Raw genomic sequence first — 24,821 nt, forward strand, 5'->3', positions numbered from 1 at the left:
AAACTACTTTGTGAAGAGTAGTGGTAAGTTATATTGTGAAAAATGCAAGAAGGTTGGTCAAGTTGAGAAGAATTGCACCAACATGAAAGTCATATCCTTTGATTCAAGTTACATTCTTATGAGAAATTCAAATGGCAATGTTAGTGCAAAATTTGTTGGAATACCTATAGATGGTGCTAAAAAGAATGCCATTTGGGTACCAAAAGTCTTGGTGCTAACGTTGAAGGACCCAAGAAAGTTTGGGTACCTAAAAGAGTTATCTCTTTGTTGTAGGTAAACTACAAGTCGGAGGAAGACATTGGGTACTTGATAGTGGATGCACTCAACACATGACCGGAGATCCATGATGTTTTCCTCTCTAGATGAGAATGTGGATGGCTATAGTGATATTATCTTTGGTGACAATAGCCGAGGCAAAGTAAAGGAGTTGGTACAATTTCAATCTCAAGTGATCATTCTCTTTCAAAAGTATTGTTGGTTGATTCTCTCAAGTTCAATCTCTTAGCGGTCACTCAACTTTGTGATTTTGGATTAAGTGTAGTTTCACTAAAGATGATGTTGTAGTGACTAGCTTGGATGGAAAAAATCACATCTTTACGGGATTTAGATATGAGGATGTATATCTTGTGGATTTTGCTACTAAAGAGGCAACTTGTCTACATGTTTGTTCACTCAATCATCTTTGGTTGGTTATGGCATAGAAGACTTGGTCATGTTGGCATGAAACAACTCAACCGTCTCATAAAGCATGATTTAGTAGTTGGCTTGAAGAATGTGAAGTTTGAGAAAGATAAGTTATGTAGTGCATGTCAAGCCGGGAAGCAAGTTGCAAATGGTCATCCAACTAAGAGTGTCATGTCAACCGAGAGACCATTGGAATTATTGCATATTGATTTATTTGGTTCTACTACTTATAGAAGTATTGGTGGAAATTGCTATTGTCTTGTGGTAGTGGATGATTACTCAAGGTATATTGGGTTTTCTTTCTTCATGACAAAGCCGATACTTATGACATATTCAAAAATTCTTGACAAGGGCCAAAAATGAATTTGAACTCAAGGTGAAGAGAGTGAGGAGTGACAAGGAAGTGAATTTAAAAACACAAGAGTTGAAGAATGGTGTGATGAGAAAGGAATCAACATGAATTTTCTACCAAGTACACTCCGGAACAAAATGGTCTTGTTGAGCGGAAAAATAGAACCTTGATTGACATGGCAAGATCAATGCTTTCCGAGTACAATGTTTCCGATAGTTTTTGGGCGAAGCAATCAACACGGCTTTCATGCGTCTAATAGATTGTATTGCCATAGATTCCATAACAAGACCCCATATGAGTTGCTCATTGGAAGGAAACCAAATATATCATATTTTAGAGTATTTGGTTGCAAATGCTATATTCTCAAGAAGGGAACTCGGTTATCAAAGTTCCAAAGCAAATGTGATGAGGGTTTTCTTCTCGGGTATTCATCTTGTAGCAAGGCTTATCGGGTTTACAACAAAACACATGGCATTGTTGAAGAAGCATATGATATTGAATTTGATGAAACAAATGGGTCTCATAATGAACAAGAAAATCTTGATGATGTGAGAAGTGATGGTTTAAGAAATGCAATGAAAAATATGTCAATTGGTGACGTTAGACCAAGAGAAGAAGATGAAAGTGATGATGGTCATTCTATCTCTATTAGAGTTAATCCTTCAACGTCTATCTCAAATGATCAAGCACAACAAATAGTACTAGATTCTAGTAACAATGATTCTCAAGTACAAGATCAAGTTGGTTCATCAAGTGTACCTTCTTCATCAACTCAAGAACCCATCGCTCTTCAAAGAACTCATCATATTCTTGCAAAGGATCACCCCGTGGATCAAATTATGGGTGATATTAGTAAGGGTGTCCAAACTCGATCTCGCATTGCTTCATTTTGTGAACATTATTCTTTTGTATCTTTTCTTGAACCTAACCGTGTAGATGATGCATTGAGAGATCCGGATTGGGTGAATGTTATGCATGAAGAATTGAATAATTTCACCCGGAATCAAGTTTGGGGCCTAGTTGAGAGGCCTAGAAATTATAATGTCATTGGCACTAAATGGGTTTTTAGAAACAAGCAAAATGAAGATGGAATGGTTGTGAGAAACAAAGCAAGATTGGTGGCTCAAGGCTTCACTCAAGTCGAAGGTTTGGATTTTGGTGAAACTTTTGCCCCCGTTGGTAGACTAGAAGCTATTAGAATCTTATTAGCTTATGCTTGCTCTCACAACATAAAACTTTTTCAAATGGATGTGAAAAGTGCTTTCTTAAATGGCAAAATTAGTGAACTTGTTTTTGTTGAGCAACCTCCCAGTTTTGAAGATCCCAAGAAGCCAAATCATGTATATAAGCTCTTTAAAGCTCTTTATGTTTTGAAGCAAGCTCCACGAGCTTGGTATGAAAGATTGAGAGACTTTCTTATTTCCAAGGGATTCAAAATTGGTAAGGTTGACACTACCTTGTTCACTAAAACCATTGGTAAGGATTTGTTTGTTTGTCAAATTTATGTTGATGACATTATCTTTGGTTCAACTAACCCAAGTTTTTGTGAAGAATTTGGTGAAATGATGTCTAGGGAATTTGAGATGTCCATGATCGGTGAATTGAGTTTCTTTCTCGGACTTCAAATCAAGCAACTCAAGGAAGGCACCTTTGTGTGTCAATCAAAATATGTGAAGGATATCTTGAAGAAATTTGGTATGGAAGATGCAAAACCAATCAAGACCCCTATGGCCACAAATGGGCATCTCGACCTAGATGAGGGAGGTAATCCGGTTGATCAAAAGCTTTACCATTCTATGATTGGTAGTTTGCTTTATTTGACCGCATCTAGGCCCGATATCATGTTTAGTGTTTGCATGTGTGCATGATTTCAAGCCGCACCTAGAGAATGTCATTTGACCGCCGTCAAAAGGATTTTGAGATATTTGAAATATACTCCTAATATTGGTTTATGGTATCCCAAGGGTGCTCACTTTAATTTGGTTGGATTCTCGGATTCGGACTATGCGGGGTGCAAGGTTGATAGGAAGAGCACTTCTGGTGGTTGTCAATTTCTTGGAAGGTCTCTTGTCTCTTGGTCTTCAAAGAAACAAAATTCTGTGGCTCTTTCAACTGCGGAAGCGGAATATATTTCAGCCGGAAGTTGTTGTGCACAATTGTTATGGATGAAGCAAACTCTTCTTGACTATGGTGTGAATTTTGATGAAATTCTCTTGTTGTGTGATAATGAAAGTGCCGTGAAGATTGCTACTAACCCGGTTCAACATTCAAGAACCAAGCATATTGATATCCGCCATCATTTCCTTAGAGATCATGTAAACAAGGGTGATATCAAGATTGATGGTATTGGCACGGATGATCAATTAGCCGATATATTACTAAGCCCTTGGATGAATCTCGGTTTTGCAAGTTGAGAAATGAGTTAAACATCATTGACTTCTCAAATGTGGCTTGAAAACTAGCACATGTGGCATATTGTTTTTCCATGTTTTCTTTGTTTCTTTTTTCTGAATTTTTTAAGGGATTTTTGAGCCGTTTTTGACTTTTCATGATTTCACTCGATTTATTTTTGAATTTTTGTTACAACTTGCTCATGAGAGAGTTTGGAAGGTTTTCATGCAAGATTTGAGATTTTTAGATTTTTATATGAGCAATGATCCCATGTTAAAGTTGGAATTGTGAAAATTGGCTGAATTCTGAACAGATTGAAATTTGGTCGTGCGGACGGTCCGCGGGTAAGAGGCGGACGGTCCGCTGTTCATGAGATTTGTTCACCACCGGCACCGCAACTTATTTTGGGCCGCAGAAGTTATGGAGCGGACTGTCCGCGGGTACGTGGCGGACGGTCCGCGGCAAAGTTATTTTGGGCAGCAATGTTACGAAGCGGACGGTCCACGTGTAAGAGGCGGACGGTCCGCCGGTCATCAGGATTGATCACCAGAGGCTCTGCAGAGTTGATGTCCGCAGTGGAACTTCATTGCGGACGGTCCGCGTGGACATCGCGGACGGTCCGCCACTAGACAGAAAGATGGGGCCGACCAGACTTGGCTTATATTGGACTGTCTCTTTCTCTCCTCTCACCAACCCGAGACATTCTCTCCAAAAGCTCTCTCTCTTTCTCTCTCAAGCACGTGGGGAAGACTTCAAGGTCAAGGATTTTTAGCGTGATTCGCGGACAGTCCGGGCACATCCCCGGACTCTTATCGTGATTCTTCATCATGTCCTCTTGGTATTTCGATGAATCCCTATCTCTTGTTGTTGGATTTGTTCATTGGAAAGAGTTAGGGTTAGTTGCTCTGATCTATTTTTGGGCCATGGATTCTTGCAAATAGTTGGGGCACTTTGTTTCTAGTGATGAGGAGATGGTGTAGTATTAATTCGGTTGGTGGATTTGAATCTAAACTCAAATTGTGGATGGATCAAATGTTGGGGCGACTGCTGTGTTCATGCGCTGAACAGATGAGTCGCAGACGGTCCGCGGTCAGTAGGCGGACGGTCCGCGTCTGCAAGCGGACGGTCCGCTGGTGTCACGCGGACGGTCCGCCGGTGGCAAATTTTTTTAGCAAGAATCAGAATTGACTTATATGATTATGGATTGGATATCTTATTTTTGTATGCGTTCTTATGGTCAATTCTGGATCTCAGGCCACCTCGGAAAATTCTCAAAGCTTTCACATCAAAAATCAAGAAGGCTGGAACATCAAAGAGGCAAAGGGATGGTGATAATTCCGATGACTCGGACTATGCTCCTAATCCTAGTGACATGGCTGCTGCATCCTCAGTGGGTGGTGTTGGTGATGATTTTTCAGAGGAGGAATTTGAGGATTTTGAAGATGATGTTACTGTCTTGATGGGGCTAGATCTTCCTAGCCGACAGTGGACTGCTGAGAGCTATGCTAATGCTAGAGCAGTGAATCAGTTCGACATGCCTTGTGACACCAACATCCTCTTTTTCAGAACCAAGGTACAACAACATGCTTACTTCGGTCATTTGGTTAAGAAGACTGTGTTCAAACATCAAACCATTGACCTGGGGTATATGAGATCACATCCTGTCATGACTGATCTAGTGGACAGATTTGAGGAAATGGGGTTAGCAAATTTTCTGCAACATAGATGTGATTGGAATGAAACAGTCATACGCCAGTTCTATGCGACCCTAGAAATTGATATGGTAGCTGGCATATTTAGATGGTCCACTGGGAAAAGAACATATTTTGCCACATTTGCTCAGTTTGCTGCAGCTAATCAGTTGGACTATGATTTCATCACCAGTGAACAAAGCATGAATGTAGTCTTGGAAAATCCTCTAGATGAGAATGACTACCCCATGTACTATGAGCCTGCACATCTTGGTATAGCCAGAAGCTTTGGGGGCACTCAGGGTATGAGACATCATCCTGCAGTGATCAATAAAATTGCAAGATTCACATTCATGCCTAAGAGTGGAAACAAGGACAAGGTTAGAGGGCTCTATTGGAATGTGATCTCTCATATCATGAATGGGAATAGAATTGATGTCATTGCCCTAATTATGGATCAGCTTGCAGATTTAAAGCTCAATATGGAGATGAACTTATACTTTGCTCCATACATTATGTCCATCATCAAGGCAACGACCTCTTTCAGAGGCATTTGTGAGTGCAAGCATACTCCTTTTAGGCCCTTCAAGAACGATCATGCTTTTCTTATGAGGCCGTTGACTCCTTTCCCTGGAGATGCTGAAGCACAGGGGCATGGTGGTGATGACGATAGTGACGATGATGCTCACATAGGAGCGGCTGCAGCTCAGCATGGCATGCCACCACCACCCCCTCCAGTACAGCAGCAGTGGGCTCCTCCAGCTGGCTATTTTGATCCGTATTTTACATCCATGCAGGCAGATCTCTCCTCTCAGATTGCCGGATTGACTAGTCAGATGCAGAGTCAGATGGATCTCAACTTCCAGAACATGCAGCAGCAGATGTTCCAGCCCATGATGGCTCAGATGCAGGGTGTTCAGGAGAGTTTACACTCAGATATTGCAGCTCTTGACTCCCGTTTTGAGGATTTGCCTTTGTCTGAGCAGTTTGAGCAGCTCGAGCATAGGCAGCAACATTTAGAGCAGCGCTTTGACACCTTCAGCACAGCCTTCACCGGGTTTTCTGACCACTTCTACTCAGTGTTCCCGGCTCCAGTGCCGCCTCTAGAGTTCTACCCGCACCAGCCGTTCTATCCACCGCCTCCTCCTCCACCGCCGATGGATTGATCCTTTTGGAAATTGAAGCCAAAGGGGGAGAAGGAGCTTTGGAGTGCTTTGATCTAGGGGGAGCTCATGGATTTCTCATGGAACTCATTCGCTTTTGCTTCCGCTTGCCACTAATATTTTAATTTGTGTTGAACTTTATTGGATGGACTTATGTTTTATATCTTGCATGGATTTGGCTTGTCATTTGTGATGAACTATGTTGATGTACGCTACTTATATTTACTTATGATCATCTTGTGGTTGTGAGGCTATGGTAATCAAGCTAAAATTCATGTCATATATATTGTGTATCTTGTATGCCTCGATTTCCACTTGTAGGGAAAACTCCGTCAAAATGCTCATATATAAATATATGTGCTCTGGATATTCATTCAAATTTATATGCACACATCAAGGGGGAGTTCTCTCTACTCATCGAACTTGGTGAACTTATTCGTACAATATTCTGAAATTTTCAAGAAAAATGAGTAAGTTTTTCCAAAGTTCAATTTCAAGTTCACCTTATGCCTAGCGTATGAAGTTGACTTGAACACTTTTATCACTCCAAAACTTAGTGTTATCATCAATTACCAAAAAGGGGGAGATTGAAAGCATCTAGGCCCCTAATTCGTGTTTTGATAATTAATGACAACGGTTTGTGGATTAACAATTCTTTTTGAAAAAATGAGTATAGGTTGATCCACGGATGAATGAGAGTTATTTGCGAACGTGTGGATTTTTGGAGACAATGAGAAAAGTTTGGGCTCAAGGCAAAGGTATAAAATAGGGTCTTTTGAATTTTACCGGTCACAAGGTGTTTAGTGGATGATAAGTGACCGGATTTGTTGGATAGACAGTCGTACTATCAAGAGGGGTCATGTACTCGTGCTTGACAGGTCTCTAGTGCCATTTTGCTCAAAATATCTAAGTGCATGCATGAGGGCTAACTACGCTTTGCCAGGTTTTGAAAAAGAACATGTTTGAGTGCTGACTGCTCAAGCGCGGACGGTCCGCCCCTTGGGTGCGGAGGGTCCGCTACCGTTTCAGAAGGCTTAGTGGAAATATCTTGTGGCTGGCGGACGGTCCGGCTCTCCTGGGCGGACGGTCCGCCACTCTAACTCTTTTTCGTTCCAGAAAGGATGTTCTCTGGTCTGTCTGAATTGTGTGGCCCGCGGACGGTCCGCGGCTGTGGCGCGGACGGTCCGCAGGCTCTCTGATAACTTGATCCAGAAACATTGTTGTCTCTGCTTGTTCTTCTAGGATGAACGGCGGACGGTCCGCCCTTTGGTGGCGGACAGTCCGCTGGCTAATTTCAGGTTTGTTCCAGAGACTCTCATGTCTCTGGAGTTGTGGAACTCTTAACTGCGGACGGTCCGCTAGTTGGGAGCGGACGGTCCGCCAGGGCTGTAACGGCTAGTTCTGACACGCATTAAATGCTCTCTGACTCTCTGGTTTATAACGGCGGATGGTCCGGTTTTTGAAACCGGACGGTCCGCGATCTCGCAGAAAAGACTGTAACGGCTAGTTTTTGATGGGATGTCTATATATACCCAATGCCCGGCCTTTGGGTCGCTCTCTTGGCCATTTGGACTGCATTCTTGACCCTGTAGAGCTAAGACATCCCTCTCTCTCACACACTTGCTAAGGATTTGCATTTTTGAGAGGGAGAGTGCTTCCTAGTGCATTGCATCAAGTATTCGAGCTTTGTGGCACTAGGGAATCTTCAACCAAGGATTATTGGCTTGTTACTCTTGGGAGTTGCCGCTCCCTAGACGGCTTGGGGAAGGTGATTTCGTGGAGCTTCTTGAAGGAGATTGTTGAGAAGCCCCGATTTCGGTTGTGAGAGGTTTTGTGCTCACCTCACTGGAGTGGTGAAGAGCAACTCTAGTGAAATCGAGGTGTGGAGTGGTTCCTTGTTTCTAGCCGGCTCAAGATCAAGAGGTTCTTGATAGAGGAGCGGTTGATTCTTGGAATCCACCTCAACGTGGATTAGGGGTGACCGGCAAGTCATCGACACCACGGGATAAATTTGTGTGTCAAGCTTGGTTATCTCTCTAGCTCTCTTTAATTGTTGTTATTTTGAGAAATTTACTTTACTAGAGCTTGAATTGTATTTTGTCACCCTAGGTTGCAAACCTTTCTAGACATAGTAGTAGCATGACATAGGGCTTTCTTTTGTTACTAATTAAATTTCTCTAGTGTTGTTGATTTTAGTTTTAAACCGCCTATTCACCCCCCCTCTAGTCGGTGTTCTTGATCCTACAGCGAGCATGTGGGAGAGTGAGAGCAAGAGAGTGAGGGGGGGGGGGAGGTGCGGAAGCACGGCGGGGCCCTGCTACTTTTATAGGCCGAGGGAGGGAGCGGAGCGGCCGGTAGGGGAAGGGCGGCGTTGATGGTGGCCGGCCATCATGGCCATGATGGCGGCGGCGGTTTCCGGTGGAAGAGGAGGAGTCGTGAGGTGGGGAGCGATGGCGGGGCTCATCACGAGCATTGAAGGGGGTGGGCGCAGTGAAGGAGGGGGGCGGTGGCCGGGCGAAGCGCACGTCGCGAGGAGGGCGAAACGGCTGGAGGTGGGGGATGACAAGTGGGCCCCACCTATCGGTGACAGAGAGAGAAGAGAAGGGGGAGGTGGAACGGGCTGGGGTGGGCTGACTGGGCCGTGCGGGGAAAGGAGAGGAGGGAGAGGAAAAGAGAGAGAGGGGAGTTGCGCCGGGCCGGCTGGAAAGAGAGGAAGGGAGAGAAAGGAGGAGTGGGCCGGGAGAGTTTTTTTAATAGGGTGTTGCAAAATCTACCCCCCTTAAAGAATCTCATCCTCGAGATTCAGAAAGATTGGAAAACAACCGAGGGAATTCTGCAATCAGCTTATCTTCTCTTTTCCACATAGCTTCATCGTGTGAATGGTGACTCCATTGTACTTACACATTTGATTACTTTGCTCCGAGTGACTCTCTGGGATGTTTCTAAGTATTTTGATAGGGCACTCTGAATAAGTCAAGTCATCCTGCACATTGAGCTCTTTCAGCGGTAATTGTTCTTCAGACACTCTCAAACATTTCTTTAGCTGAGATAAGTGAAACACGTCATGGACATCTGACATTCGTGCCAGTAGTTCCAATTGATATGCCACTTCACCCTTCCTTTCTAGAATCTGAAAAGGACCAATATACCAAGGTGACAACTTTCCCTTTACCTTGAATCTACGGAGACCTGTTATAGGTGATACCTTGAGATACACATGATCTCCGACTTCAAATGTCAACTCCCTTCTATGAGTATCAGCATAACTTTTCTGTAATGACTGTGCAGTCCTGAGGTTATCCCGAATTATCTGGACCTGTCTTTCCGCTTCTTGAAGAATTTCTAGCCCCAAAACCTAATTTCTCTTGTCTGGCTCCAGTACAATAGCGTTCTATACTTTCTCCCATATAATGCTTCAAATGGGGCCATCTTGAGACTAGCTTGATAACTGTTGTTGTAAGAGAATTCAGCATACGGCAGACTCTTATCCCAACAACCTCCATGCTTTAAAGCATACGCTCTTAACATATCTTCTAGGACTTGATTGGTTCTTTCCGTTTGACCGTCTCATTGTGGATGATAGGCAAAACTGAAATTGAGCTTTGTATCCATTGATTCATATAGCTTCTGCCAGAAACGCGATGTGAATTGAGTACCTCGATCAGATACTATCTTTTTCGGAACACCATGTAGACACATAGTCCATGACATGTATAGCTCTGCTAGCTTGGCTCCGGTATAAGTTGTTTTGACTAGTATGAAATGAGCAACTTTCGTCAATCTGTCCATAATAACTCATATGTAATCGTAGCCGTCACGAGTGCGATGTAACCATACGATAAAATTCATACTAATCTCTTCCCATTTCCATTTGGGTACTTTCAATGACTGGAGTAAACCTGCTGGCCTTTGGTGTTCTGCCTTTACTTTCTGGCATACGTCATGCAAAGCAATGTGGGTTGCTACATCTCTTTTCAAACCTTAGCACCAGTACTTCTCTTTAAATTCTTGGTACATTTTGGTACTACCAGGGTGAATTGAATAGGCTGAATCATGTGCTTCCTTCAGAATGAGTTCACGAACATGGTCAATGTCAGGTACACAGATCCTTTTTTTGAACCAAATAGTTCCTTATTCTTCTTTCGTGAAATCTGGGGCTTTCCTTAAACCAATTAGAATCTTGATTTCTTTGATCTTAGCATTTGTCAATTGCCCTTTTCTGATCTCTTGTTCCATTGTAGGTTCAATTTCCATGGTCATTGCTTGAGTATGGTAAATGATCCCTAAATTCAGTCGTTCCATTTCCCAACACAATTCTTAAGGTATCAAACGGGCTATAGCCATATTAGCTTGACTTTTTTGACTTAGGGTGTTTGCCACAACATTTGCCTTGCCGGGATGATACTGAATATTCAAATCATAATCCTGGATCAACTCTAGCCATCTGCGTTGTCTCAGATTAAGATCCCTTTGAGTGAATATATACTTGAGACTTTTGTTATCATATAGTGTCTCCAAATCTTCAACGTGTGTACAACGGCAGCTAATTCTAAATCATGAGTAGGATAGTTTTGCTCATGCTTCCTCAATTGTCTCGAGGCATAAACTACCACTTTGCCTTCTTGCATCATCACACATTCGAGACCCAAACGTGACGCATCACAATAAACGTTGTGCCCTTTGTGGATATCGGGCATTATCAGCACTAGGGCTGTAGTTAGCCTTGTTTTTCAGCTCTTCAAAACAGGTCTGGCATGCGGCATCCCGTTTGAACTTTTTTCCTTTTTCCAATAAAGAAGTGAGGGGTTTTACGATCTTTGAGAATCCTTCAATAAATCTGCGGTAGTAGCCTGCAAAGTCCAAGGAAACTTCTAATTTCTGACACATTCTTGGGCGGATTCCAGTTCAGAACATCTCAAACTTTACTCGGGTCTACTGCAATTCCGCCGTCAGTGATAACATGTCCAAGGAAGGAAACTTCTTTCAACCAAAAAATCACACTTACTCAACTTGGCGTACAACTGATTTTTCTAAGCTTCTATAACACTACTATCAGGTGCTCTTCATGTTCTTCTTCATTTCAGGAAAATACCAAGATATCATCTATGAACACCACCACAAACTTGTTGAGGTATTCCATAAACACCTTGTTTATCAAGTACATGAAGTATGCTAGTGTGTTTGTCAACCCAAACGATATTACTGTGAACTCATACAGGCCGTATCTGGTTGTGAACACTATTTTGGGAATATCTTCCAGTCGGATTCTTAACCGGTGATAGCCTAATCTCAGATCGATTTTGGAGAAGACTTTAGCAACTCTCATCTGGTCAAACAGATCTTTGATTCTAGGCAATGGATATTTATTCTTGATTGTTATGTCATTAAGTAACCTATAATCCACGCACATTCTTCTGGTGCCATCCTTCTTATCAACAAAGATAACAGGCGCTCCCCAAGGTGATGAGCTAGGATAGATGAATCCCTTAGCTAACAATTCTTCTATTTGTTTCTTTAATTCACTCAGATCCTTAAGATCCATTCTATAGGGTCTTTTAGAAATAGGTGCAGTGCCAGGTAAAAGATCAATACTAAACTCGATTTCACGGTCAGGTGGCATTCCTGGTAAATCCTCACGTCGGGGTACTCACATACAACCTTGATATCTTCTAAAAGCATTCCCTTCATTTGATTCACTGTTCCCACTCCCTTGGGTAAAGCAGCATCCACAAATTCTACCTTGTCCCCTTGCGGGCTGGTTAAGAGCACGGACCTCTTGCGACATTGAATAATTCCATCACATCCAGCTAACCAATCGATTCCAAGGATCACATCAATGCCACTGGACTTTAGGATAATTAGATTGGCTAGGAATTCTACCCCATGATGTTCATATTGACCCACGGGCATAAGTGACTAGCTTTCAACTCTTTACCAGGGGAACTAACTAGAAGACTTTGCTTCATAGGGCACATAGGCAGATTATGCTTTACCACGACTTGATCGGTAATAAATGAATGTGATGCTCCAGAATCAAATAAAATGGATGCAGGATCAGAATTGACGAGGAATGTACCGAACACAACATCAGTTGCTTCTTGGGCTGACTCAGTTGTCACGTGGTTCACCCTACCACGCATGTAGTTCTGTTGGTCCTTGTTGCCTTGAGAGTTGGGATTCCCATTGCGTGCTTCAAATGACTGCTGAACAGGCCTTTGACCAGCGTTTTTCTGGTTCTGCGGAGTCTGCATGTTGCGCTTTGGGCACTTGTTGGTATAATGCCCCAATTCACCACACTTGAAAGAGCCATTAGGTTGAACTGGTGCAACTGGATTGTTGGTCCGAACGGGTGCACTTGTTGCGTTACCTGAGTGGTTTTGTTGTTGGTTGGGGGGGCGCTGTATCTGCTGATTGAAGCGCTGAGACTGCTATGGAGTACATTGATTTTGCTGGTTCTATAGATAGCCTCCAACTTGAACTCAGAGCGGGACGGATATCCCTGTGGCGTGTTGTTGCGGGGGCGGGTGTTGCTGCTAGATTGCCCTTGAGATGGAACTTTCTCTTTTGTTCGCCAAGTTCCTTGCGCTTGCTTCCCAGGCCTATGGCTTTGTCCAGCAGGGTTTGGAAGTTTGGGAACGTGTGACTCTGCAGTTGATAGTTGAGTGGCCCTATTAGACCTTCCAGGAAATGATCCTGTCTCTTCGCATCAGTGTCCACGTCATTTCACGCATAACGGGGCAATTGAGTGAACTTGTCCCGGTGCTCGCCAAGTGTCATGTTGCCTTGCTTCAGAGCCAAAAACTCCTTCTTTTTGAGCTTCATCACACCAGCTGGGATGTGGTGTGAGTGGAAGTTAGTTCTGAATTCCTCCCAGGTGATGGCGTCAGTGTTGGCATATGCATCGGTGTAGGCATCCCACCAGTTAGCTGCCGATCCTTCCAAACATCCTGCAGCATACAGGACCCTTTCATGGTCGCTGCACTGTGTAATATCCAGCTTCTTACTGATGACTTTCAGCCAGTCATCAGCATCTAGGGGACCCACTGAGTGAGAGTAAGTTGGGGGATGGTGGCTCATGAACTCCCAATGCTTGTCTCTGGGTGCCTGGGCGGCATAGGGTGGTTGCTGGTTCTGTTGTGCTTGCATGTTTTGGACAGTGGCGGTGACAACAGTTGCATCTGGGCTGCAATAAACTGCTCCATTGTTGAATTGGGTGGTGGGGGTGGTGCTTGGTTCTGTCGATTAATGATGTGGGCTCGCCTCTGACTTGGAATGTCTTGACCTCCACCTTTGTCAGACCAGGGGCCATGGGACTGTGCACATGGCATACATCTTACAGGATAAGGGGTGGGACATGGCCCACGTCCTACACCAGTTGTAACTACTCGTAGCAGAACTATTCAAGCAGTAGTAGAACTAGTCAGAATAGAAGGAAACTACCCGAGTCGTAGTCGGGTAGGACTCCTAAGCTCGTATCTGGCTAGGATTTCCATGTAACCCTATCCCCCCAGACTATATAAGGGCGGGCAGGGACCCTCCTCGAACAGGACCATGAGGGGCAACTCGTGCCTCATGCGAGATCACCCCGATCAACATCTAAGGCAATACAAACCACACACAGAACGTTGGGTTTATGCTCTCGGCGGCCTGAACCTATCTAAACTTTGTGTTCCTTGCACCTTCAAATTCCTGATCTCGGCGACACCCTACCTACAAACTCACCTTCTCAGGGGTATCCCTCAGTAGGAGTGGTGGTTAAACACCGACAACCTGACCTGGTGTTTACCATCTAATTGTTAGGGAAAGGAGCCTTGGATAAGAGCGATGTATTGATAAGGATGGGTAAAGAAGAAGAGAGCCAAGATTTGAACTTAAGCTAACTTTAACTAATTATTGAAAACTCCTCAAAACAACTCAAACAAAACAAAGCAAACACTTGTCCACAAAGCAACCATTATTACACCACACGTCCTCGTAGGAACGATTCAATCGAGACAAACTTTAAAAGAAACCAACCTAAGAGCCTAGTCTATAAGACCGGTGATGGAGCGTGGTGCGCTGTTGCGAAGCCTCGTGCACGGTGGTGAAACAGTAGGAGCATGGGGCTCATCATCCTGTGCAGGCGGTGGCTCCTCTCCGGCAAGCTGGGCCTCGAGCTGTGCGATTCTGGCTTGGGCCCCCAGCAGCATCTCTTGGGCCCTGGCCAACTCAGTAGTGGCACCCTCGAGGTTGGTGTTGAGCGCTGCAGTGACTCAGGCAAGGATGTTGATGCGGTCTTCCCTGTCTTCGCCTATCACCACCATAGTCTCCTCCGTGCCACTGGTATGCCGAGGAAGGTGGTAGTAGTTGGTGAAGCTCAGCTCCAGGCGGTGAGTGTGGCAGAGGGACCACAGGGCTCTCCTGGCGGCGTTGATGATGGCGGCGACATAGGTGGCGTGAGGCGCGGTGGAGTTGTGCGTCGAGATGGTCCTTATGCCTCTAGCGATCCCCAAGCGTTCCCGGATATGGACCCGGGTGATGTAGTAGTCATCGCAGCCAGGCTCGAAGATGTGGTTGGTGACGTAGAGGGCCTCAAGTTGTTGTCCAGCCGTAGTAGAACATCCTAGAGCAGGGTGGGGAAGGGGCCTTGCTCATCCACCGAGGAGATAATCTCGCACGTGGCACCTGCCGCACGAGGAGCATCAGCCTGATTCCTACCATCGTTCTTGTTGTTGTTGCCATCATCTGTGGGTTGCTCCTCATCGTCCTCATCCTCATCATCATCGTCGTTGCTGCTGTCACCCCCGGAGTTATCCGGGTCTCCACCAGCGGCGGCTGGTGCTAGAGCAGGAGCAACTGGTGGTGATGCTGGTGCTGGAGTGGCAGGAGCTGATGCTGAAGCTGCTGGTGTTGCTAGCGGGGTCACCAGGTTTCCCTCAGGGTCGATCGCCATGATGTGACCATCCTCCATCTCAACGAAGAAGTATATCTCCTCTAGGTCTTCCTCAACCTCCTCCACGGGCTGAGCTGGAGCGAGAGCTGGAGGGGCTGGCTGAGTGAGGGCGATGCGAACCTGATGGCCTCCGGTGCGCTTGCGAGCAGTCTGCTTGGTCCTAGCCATCTGATAGAGGAAAAACAAAAATAAGTTTTAAAATCAAAATACTAACAAAAGAAAGAATAAATTATATTTTTATGATAAATGACATGGCTTGCTAGAAAATAAGACCTTAATTTCGACTATTTCTATCTAGGCTAGCGTCCTACAATCAACGCTATTTTGATACCACTTCTGTCACACCCGATTTTAGAAGCAAAACCGAAGGCATCTTATATGTGCGCAACGATCAAGTTACACACATATTATAGACGTCATAAGTGAATATATCAAAAGACAATGTTCGAAATGTAAACAAGAGAGTAAATAACATTATTACACTTCGAATAAAATAGACATGAAGGTCTTAAGCGTTTCACCGAAATCCTAAATGAGATTTGCAAAAAAGCTTCTTCCACAGGCAATTAACACGCACGCATAGAACTCCTTGAAGTCGCTATAGTGTTCCACTTCCACGTTTTCTTCTGAACAGCAGTAGGCAAAGGGTGAGTACTTCTATGGTTGGTACTCAACAAGTGGGGGAAGAATGCAAGGCCATCAAGGAAAGGCTAAAGGCTTATAGCGGTTAGCTTTTTCTTAGTTGGTCAAATTTTATTAGCAAGCACCTATTAACTAAGATGTAAGTTTATACCAACCCACTTAAGCATAATGAAAACTACATCATAGCAAAACCAAGGAACCACAAATTCATTAATCTTTAAGTTCAATTATCATGTGAGGGTCCATGCCTCTCGTAACCGTGAGCATGACTGATATATCATTTTTCACTCTGTAGAGGTTGTACACTTTCACCACACATCGTGTTCCCCTGAGTCGCCCAGGTTTGCAAAGCCCTTAAACACTTCCGAGGTGAGTGGCGAGGGGTTCACTACGAAGCCTTTACAAAGATATATAGAAAACTAGATAGCCCGCTAGAGTTTCGGTAGCGGCGTGAACCAGAACCCTCCCTAATGGCCATCACCTTAGCAAAGGCTGCTAACCCAAGATGACTAGGCTATACCCCAATCACCGACCCCCTTATTACCCTTTCGGTAAGACTACCAGTTAACTACATGCCTAATTAATCAGCTAAGGTCAGAGTCACGTGATATTGTGGTTGTACAATTTTCTTGGGTGGTTCTCCATATTGCAATTAAACAAAGTGGTCTTGCCATTATCCAAGTATAACAATAGTATAAAGTCATGATTAACATTCTCAAAAGTTTGTGATAGCACCATTTCCCATAGTTAAGCAACTAAGCATTTCTACCCAAAAAGATAACTAAAACCAGGTGTTCAAGGCTTGGGTGAAAAGACTAGGTCAATCCTTAATAGGTAACCCGTCAAGTTAATGCAATTCAACAAATAAAGCAAAGTGTATTATCATGCTATTATTAGGATAAAAATAGAATATGTAGGGGGAAGAATCCACTTGCCTTCCTCGACAAACTGCTGGTTCTCTTCCTCGTACTACTGCTCTTGACCTTCCTCGAACGTCATGTTGTCTACACGATCACACAAGCAAAAATATACACAAAATAAGAGACAAAACAACAAACAGTACAAACATTGAAAGATAAGGTGATAAAGATATAGAGCGTGCTGCAGAGATCGCGTGAGCGCAAGAATTACTGAAAATGGAGTTGAAAGGAAGAAGATATGGCTAGAACAAGGTTCCAGGGACTTATTTGCGAGAGATTTGAACTTCCAGGGGCTAGATCTGAAGAAACCAGGGGCTAAAACCTAATTAAACTTAAAAAACAGGGGCTAGACTAGAAAATAGAGAGGTTAGGATGATGGGTACAAAAACTAGAAAAGAGAGGGACTAAAATAGAAAAGAAAGGACTATTTTGTAAATACTTTTGAACTAGGGTGGATTGCGGTTTGATTTTTGAAAACTACAGGGCCTCTTTTGCAAAAACACCAGGCTGACCAGTATTCACTTGGTTAACCCGAGTTGGATTAGGTCTGGACCTTTGGATCCCGATCCGATGGCGGCAGAGGGTTGAGGGGGGGGGGGCTGGCGGCGGCGCTGTGCCGCCGATGGCAAGGCGTGCGGCGGCGGGCAGCGGCAGAGTCGCCGGAGTTCACCGAATTCGGTGTTTTGGGCCTCGATTTTTCACGGGGTTTGGCTTGGGAGCGAGAGGAGACGACGGCGAACTCGATGGAGGGCTTGGAACGGTGGTGCGGTGGCCGGAGAGGTGCGCGCCACTATGGCACGCGGCTCGGTGGCTCCGGCGAGCAATCGCGGTGGCGGGACGGTGAGAGAGACAGAGAGGAAGGGTTGGCGACGACACCCACCACCACGCGAAGCTCTAGCGGCGACTTGTCGTCGAGGAAGAGTGGCGGTGAAGAAGATCGACAGCGGCAGCGGCGACGCTCCAGAATGATGACGGCGCGGGCGAGCGTGGGGGAGAGCAAGAGCGAGAGAGCAAGAGGGGGGAGGTGTGGAAGCACAGCGGGGCTCTGCTGCTTTTATAGGCTAAGGAAGGGAGCGGAGTGGCCGGCAGGGGAAGGGGCAGCATTGGTGGTGGCCGGCCATCATGGCCATGATGGCGGCGGCGGTTTTCGGTGGGAGAGGAGGAGGCGCGAGGTGGGGAGCGATTGCGGGGCTCATCATGAGCATTGAAAGGAGCAGGCGCAGTGAAGGAAGGGGGACGACGGGCGGCCAACAGCCGAGTGAAGCGCACAGCGCGAGGAGGGCGAAACAGCCGGAAGTGGGGTATGATAGGTGGGCCCCAATTGTCAGTGGCGGAGAGAGAAGAGAAGGGGGAGGTGGAAAGGGCCGGGGTGGGCTGACTGGGTCGTGCGTGGAAAGGAGAGGAGGGAGAGGAAAAGAGAGAGAAAGGGGGGGGGAGTTGGGCCGAGCTAGCTGGAAAGAGAGGAAGGGAGAGAAAGGAGGAGTGGGTCGGGAGAGTTTTTTAAGAGGGTGTTACATTTTTTTGGCCAGGCTCCTATTTTCCATGTAAGTATGTTTTAACTTCGGAAGGCATTCACTTATCAACTTTTCAGTTTTTTATTGCCAAACTCCTATTTTCCATGTGGGGTCAATCTCATCGCCACCCTAAATATCCAATCTGATGCGCGAATGTGAAATATTGGAGTTGGTGGAGAGTACGCTTCAGAGTGAAGAAGGACCACAACAGCCTCGTAGAATGTTAAGGACCCTGACAAACAACCAAGACACCTTCGGAGTAAGAACCAAAACTGTATTCACTCAGGATCAACTGTCCCATCAGTTACATTTACATGGCTATTTATAGGGGACTATTCACCTACTCCCTCGGTTATTAGACCTTTTTACCCCTCAATGACTATATTCCTTAAATATTCCAATGGTATACAGTAATTCTCTCTTTAACCCTACTTTATAGCTCAGCACACCCTTCGGTTTTGTCTCCCCTTTCGGACCCCTTCGTCATGGGCCTTCAGCCCTTGAGCTTCGTCAGGCCTTCAGTGACTTGTCCGACATCGAGCCACCCTGTCTGGGCTTTGTCATCTTTGCCCTTCGGAGCACCTTCGGCATATGACCTTCGGTGTGCCTCTTAAGTCCTTCGCCCTTCGGGTTGTTCGACTGGAAGTCGGCCTTAGCCTTCGGTTGTATCCAAAGGTGGCATCCCCATCAATTGGGACAGCGAGGAGGGAGGGTATTGGAATGTATTATATGTTTATTTTTTTAGACTACGTGGTGAGTCGTGGTGTCTAAACCAGTATGCACATATGCCTTATGAAATTGCTACATTGACATATGTAGGTTACAAATTAGTAGCAACCTATGCACATTTTTATGATGATGTCAAAGCGCATGGACATTAAGAATGGCAGAAGAGTGGTGAGTGTAGATTAGGTTTGGGATGGTGGCAAAGATGAAATAGAAAACGGCGAGCTTGGAATTGTGAGAAGGCAAGCCACATGAGCGGCCTGATGGTGGCTTCGAAAGTGGTGGACCAATAGTAAGAGGGGATGCGGTAGGGGTGGATGATGCCAACCAAAGGAGTTAGAATCGGCAAATTGGTGTATCAGCATGCAAGAGATCGGTGTGTTAGCATGCAAGAGAGTGGTGGAGCGGCAAGCAGCAGCCTTGTTTGTCGCGAAGGGAAGGCAGTCGTACTACATCGGAGGAGGGACCTTGTCGTCATTGTTGGGAAGGCAATCTTGAATTGTAAATTTGCCTTGATAGATATCCACCACTAAAAATTTCTTTTTAGTTGGAGCTATACCATACAAGCTTATATTGCAATGACATTGAAAGTGTATCATAAAAAAGAATGAAACTTGGTTACAGACGGCTTACTATCTCAGCAGACCATCTATGTCCATACTCACAAATATATTTAATGCACCAATATTGTTACAGATACTATCTTGGTGTTGTCTTACCATGTGCTAGTTAGTATGAATGGAGAGAAGTCAATCTCCAAGTTTTATGATTCCCACTTACAATTGTATATGTAAGGGAGCTTATGTCGTGGAAAAGTTGTGTCATATAGATGAGAAAATTTTTTAATAAATCTTCAAAAATTTAACATGATATAATGAGGGCATACCTTTTTACACTTTGAGAAAAATGTAAAATGAAATGCTATTTTATGTATCATGAAAAAAGAAGATTTTTGTGAACAAGGTGGAGTCACCTTTTACTTTGCGTTTCACTTTTTCTTCAACATGGTTACGTTTGATATTGACAAGGATTGTTAGCATATGCTCTTTGCCATCTTTTGCACTTAGTTTTCATGAACATACAACAATTACCTCATTTTCGCATGATGCCCATTATGCAACACAATTACTGAGGGGGCGACACTAGTGGTCTGCAATGATTATTAGGATCATAAGTATGGCACGCCAGGGGCGAAGGACCTGGTATGGCAAGGTATGGCGCTTGCCATACCTTGATCTAGCCGCGAATATCCTCAACGCTTGTGCTCTTCACCTGTCCTGGCACCATGGCTGGTGATGCGCTTCCGATCTGAACATAAGCGCAAGGAAGAAGATGCCTATTAGGCCACAACAGGCTCACTAACCAATCAATCCCACGACCCCACTCAGGCCTTCTATGCTCGTTTCCTGATCACCGTAGCATCAAAATGAGGACTACCATATGACACAACCGGCAGATACGGAGGAGGTAGTGGCTGACGGATGAGCGCAGGCAGCAGGCGCAGCACCGCAATTGTCAGCCATCGGCATGGACGATGCATGCAAGTTAAGTGAACCTGCCTAGCAGCTCAGGGGAAATCAGTCGTTTCATAGTACGGTAAATTTAGGATCGCGTTAGATTTTCATTCTTTTGGGTTAACTTGAAAGATAGAAGTGAGCTAGCGGTCAAAAGTTCAAGACATCAGGTTCAAGCCTAAAAGGACGCTGCGTGCAATTGAAGATGGATCTCAAGGAAAAGGGGATCTTGCAACATTTTACATGCCAATTTGACCCCAAATTGTTTGTATTTGTTCTCTTATATGCTTTGGTGAATTGGTGGTGTTGGACTATATATTTGAGGACCTTTTGATCTATTGAGTTCGCCATACCTTAATTTTATTCCATCCTCTGGCACTGTGGCACGCAGAGCTCCAAGCTATGGTTCGGACCTCATTATGTCCACCTAAGGATCTCCTTCCTGACAAAAGGCTATGCACGTAAATAGGGGTATGATCAAATTTATCTACTTACACTGAATTCCAATGAAACTGTGTGCATGGAATACATGACAAGAAGTACTAGCAGACTCACGTGGAGAATAGAGCATGAAGCCACCTTCACCAAACTCATGTTTAGTCATTCTCATCAAGGTTGCAAGCCTTCACCTTATCCCTTTGGCTTGCTTTACAAGCTACTTTGACGACCTTGTAGTTGTATTGATCATCAAGAAGTGCTTTTGCTCATATGTATGTGGTACAAAATGCCTTCTACTGGATGTGGTCATGGAGAAACCTTTTTGCCAACTCTTGTTTTCATGTATACGCTTTGAGGTAAGCTACTATGCTTAGAGCATGGACTGAAAAGTTAGTTGTTTGGATCTAACTATGTGGTCTAAGTTAGGTCGAGATTTACCAACATTTCGTGGGTTGATGCTTCAAACAAAAATGTATGTCTGAACATCACCATAAAGAACTATGTTTTACATAGACCTATGTGATCAGGACAACTACAAAATCCTTGCATTTATCCCCTTCTCCTTATTTTGGCCCTCGAGAAAATGTGTTGTTAGAAATACATTTTTTGTTGTTCTTGATTCACCAAGGAAGAAGACTAGATCATGTGATGGATCTTCTTTGTAAGCTATAAGTTGCATTTATTTGTTTAGTGTTAAGTTCAATAGATGAATGTATAAAATAATTTTTAGTTTGTTCTGCATACCTGCTGAAACCTGGTGTGTTCATGCATGGATGGATCTGCACTGCAACATTTTATTTGATTTGATAAATTGGTTACTAATTACTTGTAATTTTACAAGGAAATTGGGATTGGATCTTTTTACAGTGTGTATAATATCACCTACCTACATATGTGACATTCTGGAGAACTTAAAATTTTTACACCCATTTTAAAGGACTTTCAACAACCCTGTCAAAGGGTGGTTGAGCGTTGTGGGCGTAGAATAGCATATATCAAGGTGTGGGCGTCATAATGCTATAATTGTTTTTTCATGAGCTTATATGTTTTCCTTTTAGAGACAGTGGAATGAATAATTCAGAGTAAATAAAAAAGACTTATGCAGATATACTTGAGACGTTCACAATTGGCAATACCCGGACGAGTGTATGAATGAGTTCAAGAAAGTTAATGCTTTTCTTATAAGGATATAACACAATTAATCAATTAGCAGGAACAAATCAAGAACATGAGAATTGTTATTTGTCAACCCATGGTCGGTTGTACTGATCTCATCTAGGCTCCCATGTTTAACTAATATATGTGCAACAACACTACATTTTGGATGACAAGGTTTCAAATGTCAATATTGTGGGATTACCTCATCGTTGTTCACCGTGAAATAATCTAGAAGTCGACTAGAGGGGGAGTGAATAGTCCAAACTGAAAAATTACAACACTTAAAACAATTCTGTCAGTGACTTTTGGAGTTTCCGAATATTTGTCTGGAATCTCCGCAACTTCCAAAGATTCTGAAGAAATGTCCCGAGACTCCGGATAATTTGCTAAAAGCACAAACGACTACTCAAACCTCAACCAAAAGTAGATCGAGAGAAAACCCTAGAATTCTAGCACAAGACAAGAACTTCAACAAATCATAAAGTAAAGAACATGAGTACGAAGATTTGTTTCCTGAAGTTCAGCTCCCCACAAGGAACCTACGTCTCTGTTGAGGCATCCAAGAAGAACACTTACTTCTTGAGCTATGAAGCCTCCCCTTAGCAACCCCAAGGTCACTAAGGTCACTTACTAGAATATAGAGGTCGTACAAATGTCTCGGGGCACACCACAAGCTTGGGTGCTAGACGGGCAACGTCTAGCCGGCTAGAAGCTTGAAGCTCCAAGGACCGGCTTAATGAAGAATGAGGTGCTCAAGAGATGTGAAATCAGCTCACTAGCACTCTCACTTGCTCTCCCTTCAATCTCCCTTCAATTCCCTCACCAAATCTCACTTGGAAGTCAAGGGGGAGAAACAAGGCTCTCGAATGCTCAGGAATGGAGGAAGGTGAAGTTAGGTCGGAGAGAGTTAAGGTGGAGGGGGTATTTATACCCCTTCACACAAAATTAGCCATTAACTGGTTAAGTTTCAGAGACTCCGAAGAATTCTTCGGAGACTCCAAACAACTCCTCCGGAGACTCAGCACATGTTCGGACTCTGGACAAGACTCCACAGAAATCCCCAATGTCCGAAGACTTCGGAGAGATCTCTGGAAAATCCGGACTTTCTGCAGTAAGCACTCCAAAGTTATCCCAAGTGTTTGCGTAAGTGCAAAGGTATCTCTTATAGGTTTGTTAGATCATCTTGAGCACCTTATTTTAAGCAAAGCTAGTAAAAATCATGTCCCTCTTGATAGTACGGTATTCCTATACTTAATTTCAAAAGATAAAAGATTTAAATCCTCACGAGTCTTTCACTTTGCAACTTTCATTCCTTTTTGGTGATCATCTCCATGTCTTAGCATATCTCTTGCTTTGATGCCTGCTCATCATTCTCGACAATAGCATTAGTTCCACAAGCATGCGTCATTAATCAATCAAAACCCACTTAACGGGCCTAGATGTTCTTTCACACCACTGTGGGTACCTGAGGTTCTCACGATGAAGTAGTCCCTTTCTCCCAATTGCAGCAGCCTACGGAAGATCTACCAGCTTCATTCCAAGTACATATCTACCTCCTTTCCAATACATAAAGCTTCTCCCTTATGCATACTAAGTGTTTGGTATATGTATTGTGTTCTAGGAAAACTCAATCAGGAAGAGGGAAAGAAGAATTCCATGGGTAATTTAGTTAGATTTGATGCCAGCATAGGCTACAAGAGGAATGATAATAACTGAAACTCATATAGGACTGAACACAAGATTTCTAGTTTCTCTGATAAGAATTCCTACCAACATATAATTAAGAGATATCCCTTGCTTATATGTAAACATGAAAAGAGTAGTGGAAGACTTTAGTACATATGAACTCCCAAAATAGAGGTATCCAACTCTAAGAATTCTTTGAGTTCAAGCTGTGCCAAAACAACCTCATATTTCAACAACTTTTGAATAATAGAGTAACATAAAAAAATGAAATTGTTGACCACAATTGGCATACTATCTCAACAGACCATCACTATTCACAAATTTATTCAGATGAGCCAATATTGTTACAAATAATCATGAGGTTTTATATAACCATGTGTTAGCTTAGTATGAAGGAGAGGTGCACGTTTTTTATTTCCTACTTGTAGAGTTATATAGGAGAAGTCAACCAGTACATGGAAATCATGAGATGAACTATATAGTGTAAATGCCTCAAATTATGCATCTAAATGAGGAAATTATTAATAAATCCTTAAAAATTTCCATCATATAGAAGAGGGCATCCCTTTTATTACATGCTAAGAAGAATGTAAAGATCAAATTAAATCCCATTATATTGACCATGAGAAAGAAAAAATAATACTTATGGTAAACATGGTGGGTCACCTTTTTTTTCTAAGCAGTACCCATTTTCTTATGTCGCAAGCAGCCTGAGAAAAAAAAGGATAATTCATTTTCACATGATACACAACATGATTGTGGCGATAACTCAGGTGGCAGGCATGGGTAGTGAGGAGCTTTTGTGGCGCATGAAGTTCCGAGCGCATGTAAAACTCTACTTCCCTCACAAGAAGACCATATACGATATTTCCAAGTAAGAAAAGAAACTAGAAATTCTCATGAAAGAAGTAGTGGGGTAGTTACTGTAATAGATCATACCTAGTGCACTAAGTTCCAACGAAATCGTGGGCATGACGCAGATCATAAGCATTACTAGCATAGAACAAAGT

The sequence above is a fragment of the Panicum hallii genome, chromosome 9 (genome assembly GCF_002211085.1).
Source record: "Panicum hallii strain FIL2 chromosome 9, PHallii_v3.1, whole genome shotgun sequence".
NCBI classification, from domain to species: Eukaryota; Viridiplantae; Streptophyta; class Magnoliopsida; order Poales; family Poaceae; genus Panicum; species Panicum hallii.